The sequence below is a fragment of the Mandrillus leucophaeus genome, unplaced genomic scaffold (assembly GCF_000951045.1).
Source record: "Mandrillus leucophaeus isolate KB7577 unplaced genomic scaffold, Mleu.le_1.0 Scaffold797, whole genome shotgun sequence".
Taxonomy (NCBI): Eukaryota; Metazoa; Chordata; class Mammalia; order Primates; family Cercopithecidae; genus Mandrillus; species Mandrillus leucophaeus.
The window spans coordinates 1,141,709-1,156,798 of NW_012108663.1; positions in this window are offsets into that span (position 1 = coordinate 1,141,709).

Sequence of the window (15,090 nt, forward strand, 5' to 3'; positions counted from 1 at the left end):
TATTCAGTCAGCTTATTCCCACCACCCCCTTCTCTGCTGTCCTTCCCTCTGCCCACACCTGCCTCCCAGCTGAGACCAGCTGGGGTCTGTGCTGATCTTGGGTTGCCCTTTTGCTTCAGTGAATACTTTGCTTTTTTCCAATTCACTCTATCTATAGGTCAGTCTCAGGGCAAGCCTGGGGTGGGGCCTGAGCCTTCCCACTCTTCCTCCTCTCCCCACTTGGCTGCACCATACCCCAGGGCTAGGTGAGATCTAGCCCCAGGCGGGTAAGATCTGGAAGTCTGTTTTCACTGCACCCATGAGAGTTCCCAGTGACTGGGGAAGAAGAGGGTGGTCCCAAAGGCCAAAGGTTCAACCAGACTCTCTCCCCAGCCCCTCCCTGTCCCCGCCCCAGCTACGTGCCTGGTTTATGGATGTTTGCATTAAGATCATCTTGATCTGCCAGATGCTAGCCTGTGTTAGGTTGATGGCAGAATGACACCAGGGACGGGAGGAGCCCCTCTCTCCCTGAGATGGGTCTGGTCCCCCTCCCTCCTTCTCTCTTTATTTCCTCCTCATACCCCTTACTCCTACCCTGGACTCCTAGACATCTGTCCCAAAGCCTCAAGCTCCATACAGGCAAATGACCTGCCCCCTGTCCCTGCAAGAGCCTGAAATAGGGCATCTGAAAGCCAGAGCATGACTTAGTGTGCATAACAGGTGGACAAGGCTCTGAAGGGCAGATGGGACCCTGGGCCCTCAGAGGCCTCATCTTTGGAAACCCCTGCCTGCTGGATTTCACTGATCTGGGCTCAGTTTCCTCCAGTAGTGCCCCTGTTCTCTGCTCTCCAGCCCAGCAGGAGGCAACCTAGGTAAGGGTAAGCCTGTTACTATCTTGCTCTGGTTACCTGGAGAATGTGTAAGGCTAGGCTGGGCCATTCTCACTGTCAGGGGCACAGGAATTCGAGGGAAGGAGCAGCACCTGTCCTCACCTGTCACTGACCCCAGCCTAGCTCCTCATCTCAGAGGGCCAGGGGGTCTGGGGGAGGGCGATGGGATGCATCTTTGCCAGATCCTCCTCCTGGTTCCTGAGTGAACACACTAGACATGTCAGGCCCCACAAACAGCAGGAATAAAGTTCCTATGGAGGAACACCCCAAGCCGACAGTGCATTTGGGCAACCGAGGAGCAGAGGGAAGGACAAGCTGTTTCCTCAGTGCTCCAGCCCCCTAGCTCTGAGCCCTTGCTGGACTCTGAGCTAGCATCCTGCCTCCTACCCAACCGTGGAGGGAGGCTAAAGGGTCAGGTTCTGGGCTTTCTTGGCTGATAACCCCAGGCCTACCAGAGAGAGGCCATGCAGCCTCTTGGGGCATCCTGAGGACAGAATAGGGGCTGGACCCAGCTGGCCAGATAACCACTGGCAGATATATGGCACCCAGGCCCACCACCCTCCAGCTGCCCCTCAGCCAATCCAGCCAGGATCTCTGACATTGACACCTCCCCTCCCCACTCACAATTTAGTCTATCTTGGTTTAGAGACCTTCCTTCCCATCTTCAGTCAGGAAGGTCCCAGTAAGGGCCCAGTCTCTAAGCCTTTAGCTTCTCAACCAAGCCTTCCCCGCCCCACCCCCACCAGACCTCCACCTCTCCAGGGCTGCCCCAAGAAGTATTGGGGTGAGGCTGAGGCCCTGACAAACCTCGATTGACAAACCACCCAGCATCTTCCTCGCCAGGAAGCCAGCCCCTCAGAGGAACATCACTCTCCCTGGCCTGGCTTGTTTTTCTTCCACAGCCTCTCTCTCTAGGACACAAAGCAGGGCCTAGGCAGCCCCTGCCTTAACTGGGACGGGTGGGGTGTGGAGAGGGAGGGAACTTTCCTCCTAGGATCAGTGTCCCTGGCAGAGGTGCAGAATGCAGGAAGTTTGGGAGCTTCTGCACTAACAATGCCTGAAGGAATTAGGGCTCCAAAGACCAGGGAGAGAGAGGGTGTGATCTTAGAGGTCAGGAAAAGAGGCAGTAGACAGGTTATTGAATCAAAGTGGTGGAGTCCCCAAGCAATCTTTTCCTCTCCTCTAGTAGCCTGCCTATTTCTCAAACTCTGTCGACCTCTAGTGGCCAGCAAAGTATTTGCATCCCTAAAGCTGAGCCAGCACTGAGCCTCACCCACAACAGCCAAACAGAAGACCGGAACACTGCCAGCTTCCGGTGCTGGCCTGGGCTGAGCTAAGCCAGGAACGCCCTTCCTTCTCCCTATCTTCCCTCCAGACACTGGAAATCTAGTGTATTCAGGCCTGCCTGAACACTCACCTCCTCTGGACAGCCTTCCTGGAAGGCACTAACCCATAGGAACAGTCGTTCCTCTCTTTGAGCTCCGTATTCTGACTACTACCTGAGATCGCCACTTGGATTTTCATTATTTGTGCACATCTTAGCTCTCCCACTAGATACTAACCTGGGGCAGAAACCACTAACTGCTTCTCCTTTGTCTTTCTGCATCAAGGCCAAGCATAGGGATGGGCATACAGGTGCTAATGGTGATGGTGATGATGGCAGCGGTAGTGGTAGTGACAGCCACTATTTATTGAGCACCTACTACATTCCAGATTGTTTGTATCTGTTTTCTCATAAGAAACTCATTCTATACACAGACGAGGAAACTGGTGCACTCAGAAGCCAAGTGACTTAAATAGTGTCTCACATCCAGTAAGCAACAAAACCCAAAGTTTTATGCAGGACTGTCTGGCTCCAAGCCACAAGTATCTCCATCAGCCACATGCCAGACACAGCCTTTATTCCTGGAAGGGACACAGAGATGACTGCAGCTCAGCCCCTGATGTCAAGGAATGATGTCAAGGCCACAGCAAAGACTTGTATGCTCCATGGAACATGGAGGGACTAGCTCTGTATCCTTCCTCCTGCTCCTCTATCCTCATCTCAGGGAAAGTCTTCTCTGGTTTCACCATTTGACAGAAGGACAGATTGCCCAGGCCAGATGAGCAGTCTCCCAGATCCTGTCACACGCGGAGGCTATAGCTAACTAAGACACTCCTACAGACATCAGATGCCTGAAAAAGTCAAGAGTCCAGGACCGAAGAGGGAGATTCCATCAGAGATCCTGCCAGTCTCTCCCAGGAATCAGCATAGGTGAGTTCAGTTCACAAACACTGCTGGGCCTCCCCTGAGTCTGGCAGGTGCCAGGACCTGAGACTTAAAGAGATGAGAGAGACGCCCGAGTCACTTCCCCTCACCACATGCCATGTCCAGTTAGCCACCAATCCCAAACCAATAAGCACGTTTGAGTAGAGGGCTCACCAACACAACCCTCATTGTTGTCCATGGCTCCTTGAGACATTTTGTCTCTCTCCAACCTGGTGATCTTGGAGGAAACTGAGGCAGATTGCCCTTACCTTCTCTCCTCCCCATGGAAGTCACTTACCTGAGACTCTCTTTCAGTCACTCAGTTCTTAGTAGTCGTTGGTGTAACGAGTCTGCTCGGGCTAGTAAGGAAAAGAGCCCACTGTGGGGGTCTGAGGTGGTCCAACCCTCCTCTCCTTCCCTTGCCTTCTCCTACCACTCGTGTTTTAATGAGGCGCTGGCTTGGAGTTGATAACCCTGAAAAGCAGGCAGCCCAATCAGGTTCCCAGGCCTATTCTGCCAGGACCTGAGCTTGCAGGTTTCAGGATGGACTTTCCACGGACATTTCATTAAGGGGTTTTATGTCCAAAGGGGATGATTGGTAACACCTGCTTTTAAAAATGTCCAGGCTGAAATTACTACAGCTAGGCAATAAGGTCCAGGAGTCTGTGACTGTGCTTACCCATTTTTCCTCCAGTTGGTGCAGTACAGAATAGCTTCCTGCAGGAAATCTCAGCCCTGCCAGCAGGGACTTCCAGGGTCCACTGCTGGGCATGAGCACAGTGGTCTTCCTCATAGGGGTGTGCGTGCCCTCGCTGGGCAACTCAGCTTCCATCAGCAGCTGACAACTTCCCTATCAGCCTGGCTGATTGCTAAGGCTGATGGGTGTGCACGTATTGCACGTAGCCTGCCACACAGAATATTTGCACTCCAGGAGCTCATTAGGGAAGATGGGCTCAGGTGGTGCCACCTAGTATATAGCAAAACTCCCGCTTACGGAAAGAATGTTTCCAGGAGTCTTGCCTGAAAGTGTGCAGTCCAGTGAATTCTCTTGACACCGTCAATGACCCTTTGGATTAAGTCAGACCACTGGAATCAATGGTGCCCAGATGGGCATTGTGGGGGCATACTCCACCACTGCAGGTCAGGAAAAAACCGTAAGTGGGACAAGGTGACACACAGTCCTCAGTAGCCTGTAGCATTCTCTGCAAGAAACTGAGAGCCTAATTCATAGGGTGGTGTGAGGGTTAAATAAGTGAGACATTTACATAGCAAGCAACATGGAGGTCATAGCCCTTATTCACTGTCTTTTTTCTCTCTTCACATATTTATTAGCCATTTGTGTCTAGTCTCATCTTTGGGTATTTGTCTCCTTTGCTTTTGTGATTTTAAAAATTAACTTGTAAGAACAATTTACGTATTAAGAATGTTCATTTTTGTTGGAACTTTTGGAGGTTTAGAGCCCTAATAATAATAATAATAATAATAATAATATTATTATTATTTGAGATGGATTCTCCCTCTGTTGCCTAGGCTGGAGTGCAGTGGTGCCATCTCAGCTCACTACAACCTCTGTCTCCCGGGTTCAAGTGATTCTCCTGCCTCAGCCTCTCGAGTAGCTGGGATTACAGGCATGCACCACTCCTGGCTAATTTTGTATTTTTTGTGGAGACGGGTTTTCTCCATTTTGGTCAGGCTGATCTCAAACTCCCGACCTCGGGTGATCCGCCTTCCTTGGCTTCCCGAAGCACGGGGATTACAGGCGTGAGCCACCGTACCCAGCCATTATTTTTATTAGGTTACTGTTTTTCAGATTGTTCATTTTTGTTGGTGGTGGTGGGTTTTTTTATTTTTTATTTTTTATTTTTTTGAGATGGAGTCTTGCTCTGTAGCCCAGGCTGGAATGCAGTGGCACAATCTCGGCTCACTGCAACCTCCACCTCCTGGGTTCAAGCAATTCTCCTGCCTCAGACTCCCAAGTAGCTGGGGTTACAGGCACATACCACCACGCCCAGCTAATTTTTGTATTTTCAGTAGAGACAGGGTTTCACCATGTTGGCCAGGCTGGTCTTGAACTCCTGACCTCAGGTTATCCGTCTGCCTTGGCCTCCCAAAGTGCTGGGATTACAGGCATGAGCCATTGCACCCAGCCTGTTTGTTGCTTTATAACAGTTTTATTGCAATGTAATTTATATACCATAAAATTTGCCCCCTTTTTTGGAGACAGAGTCTTAGCTCTGTCATTCAAGCTAGCATGCAGTGGCGTGATCACAGTTCACTGCAGCCTCCATATCCTGGGTTCAAGTGATCCTCCCACCCCAGCCTCCTGAGCAGCTGGAACTACAGGTGTGCACCACCATGTCTAGCTTTTTTTTTTTTTTTTTTTTTCCTTTAACACAGCAGACATCTATTACATCACACAGTTTCTGAGGAGCAGGAATCTAGTAGTGGCTTTGCTGAGAGGTTCTGGTTCCAACTCTCTCATGAGGTTTTGGTCAAACTTGGCTGAGGATATAGCCATCTGAAGGCTTGAGTGAGACTGGGGGATTCCAAGCCCACTCACATGGTTGTTGGGAAGAGACCTCAGTACCTTGCCACATAGGGATCTCCCAAGAGTTACTCATGATGTGGTAGCTGGCACGAAACAGAGTGATCAAGAAGTATTTTATAGTCTCCTCTTGCAAGTAATATTGATAATGTAAAAAATCAGTTATTCATATACGTGTGGGTCTGTTTCTGGACTCTATTCTGTTCCATTGCTCTATTTTCCTGTCTTTATACTGATACCACATTGTCTTTTTATTTTTCTTTTCTCTTTCATTTTAGAATCAAGGGGTAAATGTGTAGGTTTGTTACAAAGGAATAGTACATGATACTGAGGTTTGGGGTGTGATTGAACCCATCACAGGTAGTGAGCACAGTACCCTACAGGTAGCTTTTCAACCCTTGCCCCCTCCTTTCTCCCCACCTCTAGTAGACCCCAGTGTCTGTTGTTCCCATTTTTTTTTATTTCAATAGGTTTTTGGGGAACAGGTGGTGTTTGGTTACATGAAAACAGTTTAATAACTTTAATGGAGATTTCTGAGTTTTTGGTGTGCCCATCACCCAAACAGTGTACACTGTACCCAACATTTCGTCCTTTATACCTCTTTCCCTGAGTCCCCAAATTCTTATCATTGTTAGGCCTTTGCATCCTAATAGCTTAGCTCACACTTATGAGTGAGAACATACGATGTTTGTTTTTCTATTCCTGAACTACTTCACTTAGAATAATGGTCTCCAACTCCATCCAGGTTGCTGCGAATGCCATTATTTTGTTCCTTTATATGGCTAAGTAGTATTCCATAGTTGTGTGTGTGTGTGTGTGTGTGTATGTATATGTGTGTGTATATATATATCACATTTTCTTTATCCACTTGTTGGTTGATAGGCATTTACGCTGGCTCCATATTTTTGCAATTGTGAATTGTGCTGCTATAAACATGCATGTGTAAGAGTCTTTTTCATATAATGGCTTCTTTTCCTCTGGATAGATACCCAGTAGTGGGATTACTGGATTAAATGGTAGTTATGCTTTTAGTTCTTTAAGGAATCTCCACACTGTTTACCGAATGGCTGTACTAGTTTACATTCCCACCAGCAGTGTAAAGGTGTTCCCTGTTCACTGCGTCCACGCCAACTTCTCTTATTTTTTAATTTTTTGATTATGGCCATTCTTGCAGGAATAAGGTGGTATTGCATTGCATTGTGGGTTTGATTTGTATTTCCCTGATTATTAGTGATGTTGAGCATTTTTTCATATGTTTGTTGGCTATTTGTATACCTTCTTTTGAGAATTGTCTATTCATGTCCTTAGCCCACTTTTTTGTGTGGTTGTTTGTTTTTTTCTTGCTGATTTATTTGAGTTCCTAGTAGATTCTGGATATTAGTCCTTTGTCAGATGCCTAGTTTGTGAAAATTTTCTCCCATTCTGTGGGCTGTCTGATTACTCTGCTGATTATTTATTTTGCTGTGTGGAAGCATTTTAGTTTAATTAAGTCCCATCTACTTATCTTTGGTTTTGTTGCATTTGCTTTTGGGTTCTTGGTCATGAAGTCTTTGCCTAAGCCAATGTCTAGAAGGGTTTTTCCAATGCTGTCTTCTAGAATTTTTATGGTTTCAGGTCTTAGATTTAAGTCTTTGATCTATCTTGAGTTGATTTTTGTATAAAGTGAGAGATGAGGATCCAGTTTCATCCTTCTACATGTGGCTTGCCAATTATCCCAGCGCTATTTGTTGAATAGGGTATCCTTTCCCCACTTTATATTTTTGTTTGCTTTGTTGAACATCAGTTGGCTGTAAGTATTTGACTTTGTTTTTGGGTTCTCTATTCTGATCCATTGGTCTAAGTGCCTATTTTTATATGAGTACCATGCTGATTTGGTGGCTATGGCCTTATAGTATAGTTTAAAGTCAGGTAATATGATACTTCCATATTTGTTCTTTTTGCTTAGTCTTGCTTTGGCTATGTGGACTCTTTTTTGGTTCCATATAAATTTTAGTGTTCTTTTTTCTAGTTCTGTGAAGAATGATGGTGGTATTTAATGGGAATTGCATTGAATTTGTAGATTACTTTTGGCATTATGGTCATTTTCACAATATTGATTCTACCCATCCATGAGCATGGAATGTGTTTTCATTTGTTTGTGTCGGCTATGATTTCTTTCAGCAGTGTTATGTAGCTTTCCTTATAGAGGTCCTTCATCTCCTTGGTTAGGTGTATTCCTAAATATATATATATTTTTACAGCTATTGTAAAAGGGATTGAGTTCCTGATTTTATTCTCAGCTTGGTCGCTGTTGGTGTATAGCAGAGCTGCTGATTTGTAAACAATTTTGTATCCTGAAACTGCTGAATTCATTGTCAGTTCTGGGAGCTTTTTGGAGGAGTCTTTAGGTTTTCTAGGTAAATCATCATATTATCAGCAAACAGAGACAGTTTGACTTCCTCTTTACTGATTTGGATGCCCTTTATTTCTTTGTTTTGTCTGAATGCTCTGGCTAGGACTTCCAGTACTGTGTTGAATAGAAGTGGTGAGAGTGAGCATCCTTGTCTTGTTCCAGTTCTCAAGAGGAAGGCTTTCAACTTTTCCCCATTCAGTATAATGTTGGCTGTGGGTTTGTGGTAGATGGCTTTTATTATCTTAAGTTACGTCCCTTCTATGCCGATTTTCCTGAGGGTTTCTATCATAAAGTGATGCTGGATTTTGTCAGATGCGTTTTCTGCATCTATTAAGATGATTATGTGACTTTTATTTTTAATTCTGTTTATGTGGTGTATCACATTTATTGACTTGTGTATGTTAAACCATTCCTGCATCTTTGGTATGAAACACACTTGATCATGGTACATTATGTTTTTGATATGCTATTGGATTAGGTTAGCTAGTATTTTGTTGAGAATTTTTGTATCTGTGTTCATCAGGGATATTAGTCTGTAGTTTTCTTTTTTTGTTATGTCCTTCCCTGGTTTTGGTATCAGGGTGATACTGGCTTCATAGAATGATTTGAGAGGATTCCCTCTCTCTATCTTTTGGAGTAGTGTCAATAGGCTTGGTACCAATTCTTCTTTGAATGTCTCATAGAATTCAGCTGTGAATCTGTCTGGTCCTGGACCTTTTTTTGTTGGCAATTTTTCAAGTTACCATTTCAGTCTCACTGCTTGTTATTGGTCTGCTATTGTATTTCTTCCTGGTTTAATCTAGGAGGGTTGTATATTTCCAGGAATTTATCCATCTCCTCTAGGTTTTCTAGTGTATGCACATAAAGGTAACCTTGAATGATCTTTTGTATTTCTGTGGTGTCGATAGTAACCTTGAATGATCTTTTGTATTTCTGTGGTATCGATTGTAGTATCTTCTGTGTTGTTTCTAATGAGCTTATTTGTATCTTCTCTCTTCTTTTCTTGGTTAATCTCACTAGCGGGCTATCAATTTCATTTATCTTTTCAAAGAACCAGCTTTTTGTTTCATTTATATTTTGGGTTTTTTTTGTTTGTTTGTTTGTTTCAATTTTATTTAATTCTGCTCTGATCTTTGTTATTTCTTGTCTTCTGCTAGGTTTGGGTTTGGTTTGTTCTTGTTTCTCTAGTTCCTTGAAGTGTGACCTTAGATTGTCTGTTTGTGCTCTTTCAGACTTTTTGATGTAGGCATTTAATGCTATGAACTTTCCTCTTAGCACTGTCTTCGCTATATCCTAGAGGTTTTGATAGGTTGTGTCACTATTATCATTCAGTTTAAATATTTTTTTTTCATTTCCATCTTGATTTCATTTTTGACCTAATGATAATTCAGGAGCAGATTATTTAATTTCCATGCATTTTTATGGTTTTGAGGGTTCCTTTTGGAGTTCATTTCCAATTTTATTCCACTGTGGTCTGAGAGAGTACTTGATATAATTTCAATTTTCTTAAATTTACTGAGACTTGTTTTGTGGTCTATCACATAGTTTATCTTGGAGAATGTTCCATGTGTTGATGAATAGAATGTATATTCTGTAACTGTTGGGTAGAATGTTCTGTAAATAGCTGTTAAGTTCATTTGTTGTAGGGTGTAGTTTCAGTCCATTGTTTCTTTGTTAACTTTCTGTCTTAATGACCTGTCTAGTGCTGTCAGTGGATTATTAAAGTCCCCCAGTATTACTGTGTTACTGTCTATTTCATTTCTTAGGCCTAGTAGTAATTGTTTTATAAATTTGGGAGCTCCAGTGTTAGGTGCATATATATTGAGGATTATGATATTTTTCTGTTAGACAAGTCCTTTTATCATTATATACTGTCCCTCTTTGTCTTTTTTAACTGCTGTTGCTTTAAAGTTTGTTTTGTATGATATAAGAATAGCCACCCCTACTCACTTTTGCTGTCTATTTGCATAGAATATCTTTTTCCACCCCTTTACCTTAAGTTTATGTGAGTCCTTATGTGTCAGGTGAGTCTCTTGAAGACAGTAGATACTTGGCTGGTGAATTCTTATTCATTCTGCCAGTCCATGTCTTTTAAGTAGAGCATTTAGGTCGTTCACATTCAACGTTGGTATTGAGATATGAGGTACTATTCTATTCATTGTGCTATTTGTTGCCTGAATAACTTGTTTTTACTTTTTTTCATTGTGTTTTTGTTTTACAGGTCCTGTTCGATTTATGCTTTTAAGTAGGTTCTATTTTGGTGTATTTCGAGGATTTGTTTCAAGATTTAGAGCTCCTTTTAGCAGTTCTTACAGTGCTGGTTTGGTAGTGGTGACTTCTCTCAGCATTTGTTTGTCTGAAAAAGAGGGCATCTTTCCTTCATTTATGAAGCCTAGTTTTGCTTGATACAAAGTTATTGGCTGATAATTATTTTGTTTAAGGAGGCTAAAGATGGGGCCCCAATCCCTTCTAGCTTGTAGTGTTTCTGCTGAGAAATCTACAGTTAATCTGATTTTTTTTTTTTATTTTTTTTGCCAGAGTCTCGCTCTGTCACCCTGGCTAGAGTGCAGTGGTGCGATCTCTGCTCACTGTAACCTCCGCCTCCCAGGTGCAAGTGATTCAGCCTCCCAAATAGGTGGGACTTCAGGCATGCACCACCACGCCTGGTTAATTTTTGTACTTTAGTAGAGATGCGGTGTCACCATATTGGCCAGGCTGGTCTCGAACTCCTAACCTCATGATCTGCCCACCTCAGCCTCCCGAAGTGCTGGAATTACAGGTGTGAAGCACCATGCCCAGCCAGTTTTCTTTTATAGGCTACCTGATGCTTTTGCCTCACAGCTCTTAAGATTCTTTCCTTTGTCTTGACTTTAGATAACCTGATGACTATGTTCCTGGGCAATGATCTTTTTGGGATAAATTTCCCAGGTGTTCTTTGAGCTTCTTGTATTTGGCTGTCTACATCTCTAGCAAGGCTGATGCCTGGCTAATTTTTAAATTTTTTTTTGTAGAGATGGAGTTTTGCCGTGTTGCCCAGGCTGGTCTTGAACTCCTAAGCTCAAGTGAACCTCCCACCTTGACCTCCCAAAGTGCCGAAATTACAAGCGTGAACCACTGTGCCCAGACTGCCCCCTTAAAAGTGTACAAGTCAGTAGGTTTTAAATGTGTATAGTTGTATAAACATCACTGTTATCTAGTTTCAGAACCTTTCATCCTCCTCCAAAAAACTCCTATCCATTAGCAGTCACCAACCATTCCCATTCCTTTCTCTCCCTATCCTCTGGAAACTATTAATCTACTTTCTGTCTCAATAGATTTGCCTGTTCTGAACATTTTATATAAATGGAATCATACACTATGTGGTCTTTTGTGACAGGCTTATTTCACTTAGCATCTCATTTTTGAGGTTCATCCATGTTGTAGCATGTGTCAGTAATTTGTTCCTTTTTATTGCCACATAATATTCCATTGCATGGATAGACCATATAATTTTTACTCATTAATCACTTGATGAACATCTGGATTGCTTCCACCTTTTGTCTATTATCAATTATGCTGCTATGAACGTATATGTACAATTTTTTGTGTGGACATATATGTTTATATTTCTCATGGTTACACACCTAGGAGTAGAATTGCTAGGTCATATGGCAATTCTATGTTTAACTTTTTGAGAAACTGTAAACTCCTTTGCAAAGTGAATGTACCATTTCACATTCCCACCAGCAATGTATGAGGGTCCCAATTTCTCCACATTCTCCCCCAACACTTGTTATTTTCTATCTTTTTTATTATAGTTATCCCAGTGGGTGTGAACTGGTATCTCATTGTGGTTTTGACTTGCATTTTCCTGATAATGACATTCAGAAAGTTTTCATCTACCTATTGGTCATTTTTATATCTTCCTTGGAGAAGTGTCTATGAAATATTTTACTGAATTATTAATTTAATACTCTTTTAATTTTTAACTCAGTTTTTACTTGTCGAGTTGTAAGTGTTCTTAATACATTATGGATAGAATTTCCTTATCAGGTATATTATTTGCAAATATTTTCTCCCTTTGTATGAGTTTTTCACTTGTTTGATAGTGTCCTTTTAAAACATGGAAATTTTAAATTTTGATGAAGTCGAATTTATCTATTTTCTTTTTTGTTTTTATGCTTTGGTATTATATATAATAATCCATTGCCAAATATGAGGTCATGCATATTTCCCCCTATATTTTCTTCTCAGAGTTTTATAGTTTTAGCTCTTACATTTAGGTCTTTGATCCATTTTTAGTTAATGTTTGTATATAGTGTGAGGTAGAGATCCAACTTCATTTCTTTACATGTGGAAATCCAGATGTCCCAGCACCTTTGTTGGAAAGACTTTTCTTACTCCGTTGAATTGTTTTAGCATCCTTGTTGAAAATCAATTGACCATAAGTATGAAGGTTTATTTCTGGACTCTCAATTGTATTCCACTTTACATCTATACATCTGTACTATATATCTATCTTTAAGTGTATATGATACTGTCTTGATTACTATGGCTTTGTAGTAAGTTTTAAAATTAGGATATGAGAAGCCTCAAATTTTGTTTTTCTTTTTCAAGATTGTTTTGCCTATTCAGGGTTCATTGCATTCCATATAAATTTTAGCTTATTAAATCTGCAAAGCACAAGCCATCTGGGATTTTAATAGGGATTGCATTGAATCTGTAGTTCAATTTGGAGATTAAATTTAAAATATTAAGTTTTCCATTTTATGAATAATGGGGAAGATTTTCCATGTATTTAGATCTTCTTTAATTTTTGTTAATATTTTGTAGTTTTCAGAGTATAAGTCTTGAACTTCTTTTATTAATTTTATTTTCAGTATTCTTTTTGCTGTTATCAATAAAATTGTTTTCTTAATTTCATTTCGGATTGTTCATTGCTAGTGTTTAAAATACACATATTCTTTGTACATTGATCTTGTATCCTACATCTTTGGCTAACTTGTTTGTCTTATTAGGTTTTAGTAAATTCCTTAGAATTCTTTATATGCTTATAACATATGCAAATAAAGATAAATATTTACTTCTTCCTTTGTTATCTAGATGCCTTTTATTTATTTTTCTTGCTTTATTGCCCTGGCTAGCTTCTCCAATAAAATATTGAATAGAAGTGGTGAGAGCCGCCACCCGTGTCTTGTTCCTGAACTTAGGGGAAAAGAACTGTCTTTCACAATTAAGTAGGATGTTAGCTGTGTTTTTTGTTGTTAGTTTGTTTGTTTTTTGTAGATGCTCTTTATCTGGTTGAGGAAATTCCCTTCTCACCCTAGTTAGTGGAGTTTTTTTAAAAAACATGAAAAGATGATGGATTTTATCAAATGCTTCTTCTGTGCCCATTCATATGATTATGTGATTTTTGCCCTTTATTTTGTTAATGTAATTTATTACATTGATTGATTACTGGGTATTCAACAAACTTTGTATTATAGGGATAAATCTCACTTGTTCATGGCGTTGAATCCTTTTTCTGTGTTACTGGATACAGTTTGGTCTGTAGTTTTCTTTTCTTCTAATGTCTTTGTCTGGTTCCGCTATCAGGATAATACTTCACAGAATGAATTGGGAAGCATTATTTCCTTGTATCCGTCAGGGTTCACCAGAGAAACAATTGGAGAGACAGCATGCGTGAAAGAGAGACTGATTTATTATAAGGAATCAGCTCATGTGATTAGGGTGCATGGTGAGTCTAAAATCTGCAGCATCAGTGTCCCAATTTGAGTCTTAAAGCCAGCAGGCTGCTGCAGAACCAGGAAGAGCCAATGTCCCAGTTTGAAGACCATCAGGCAAGATAATTATCTGTTACTAAGAGGAGAGTCAGCCTTTTTTTCTATTTAGGCTTTCAGTCATTGAATGAGTCTCATCCACATTATGGAGGGCAATCTGCTTCACTGAGTCTACCTATTTAAGTGTTCATCTCATCCAAAGCACCCTTACAGACATACCCAGGATAACGTTTGACCAAGTATCTGGACAACCCATGGCCTAGTGAAGTGGACACATAAAATTAACAATCACAAGTCCACCCCTTGTCAACTTGGCACCATATACATCTCCTTAAATTGTACTTAATCTCCAAATAAATAAAATACCAATTCCACCTGACATGATACAATTATCCCGCATACAATCAAAAATTCACTAACCCCTTCACCAGAAGAGGAGGTAAAGTCCTTCTGTGATATTTACTCTTCTTCTAATATCCCGAAAATTAAATATTATGACGTAAAGTTAGTAATACGTAGATATGGCAGGGTGCAGTGGCTTGCACCTATAATCCCAGCACTTTGGAAGGCTGAGGCAGGAATACTGTTTGAGCTCAGGAGGTCGAGACCAGTACGGGCAACATAGCGACCACTGTCTCTACAAAAAAAATATTTAAATTAGCCAGACATGGTGGCATGCACCTGTAGTCCCAGCTATTTGGCAGGCTGAGGTGGGAGGATCACATGAACATAGGAGGTTGAGGCTGCAGTGAGCTGTGATCGCAACACTATACTCCAGCCTGGGCAACAGAGAGAGACTCTGTCTCAAAAAAAAAAAAAAAACCAAATCCAAAACAATACTTAGATACTGTGATACACAAATCTCCCTTTGCCTCTCTCTAATAATGACACTTGTCATTGGATTTCGGATGCACACAGATAACCCATGATGATCTCTTCATCTCAAGATTATTAACTTAATCACATCCACAAAAAATGCTTTTTCCAAATAAGCAAACATTCACAGGTTCCAGGATTCACATGTCCAGGATTTAGAACAAGGCCATATATTTTTGGTGGCTACCATTCACCTCACTAGAATGGAGAAAGGGGTTGAGGATATGGGGTGAGTAGCAAGGGCCAGAGCAATTACTATGTGTCAGGCCCCATGCTAAACCCTTTATGTACACTATCTCATTAAAGTGGCCCAACCCTCTGAGTTGTTTACTATAAATACTATCACTTGTCAACAAAAAAGTTGTGGTACAGAGAGGTTAAGTAATTTGCCCACACTCACA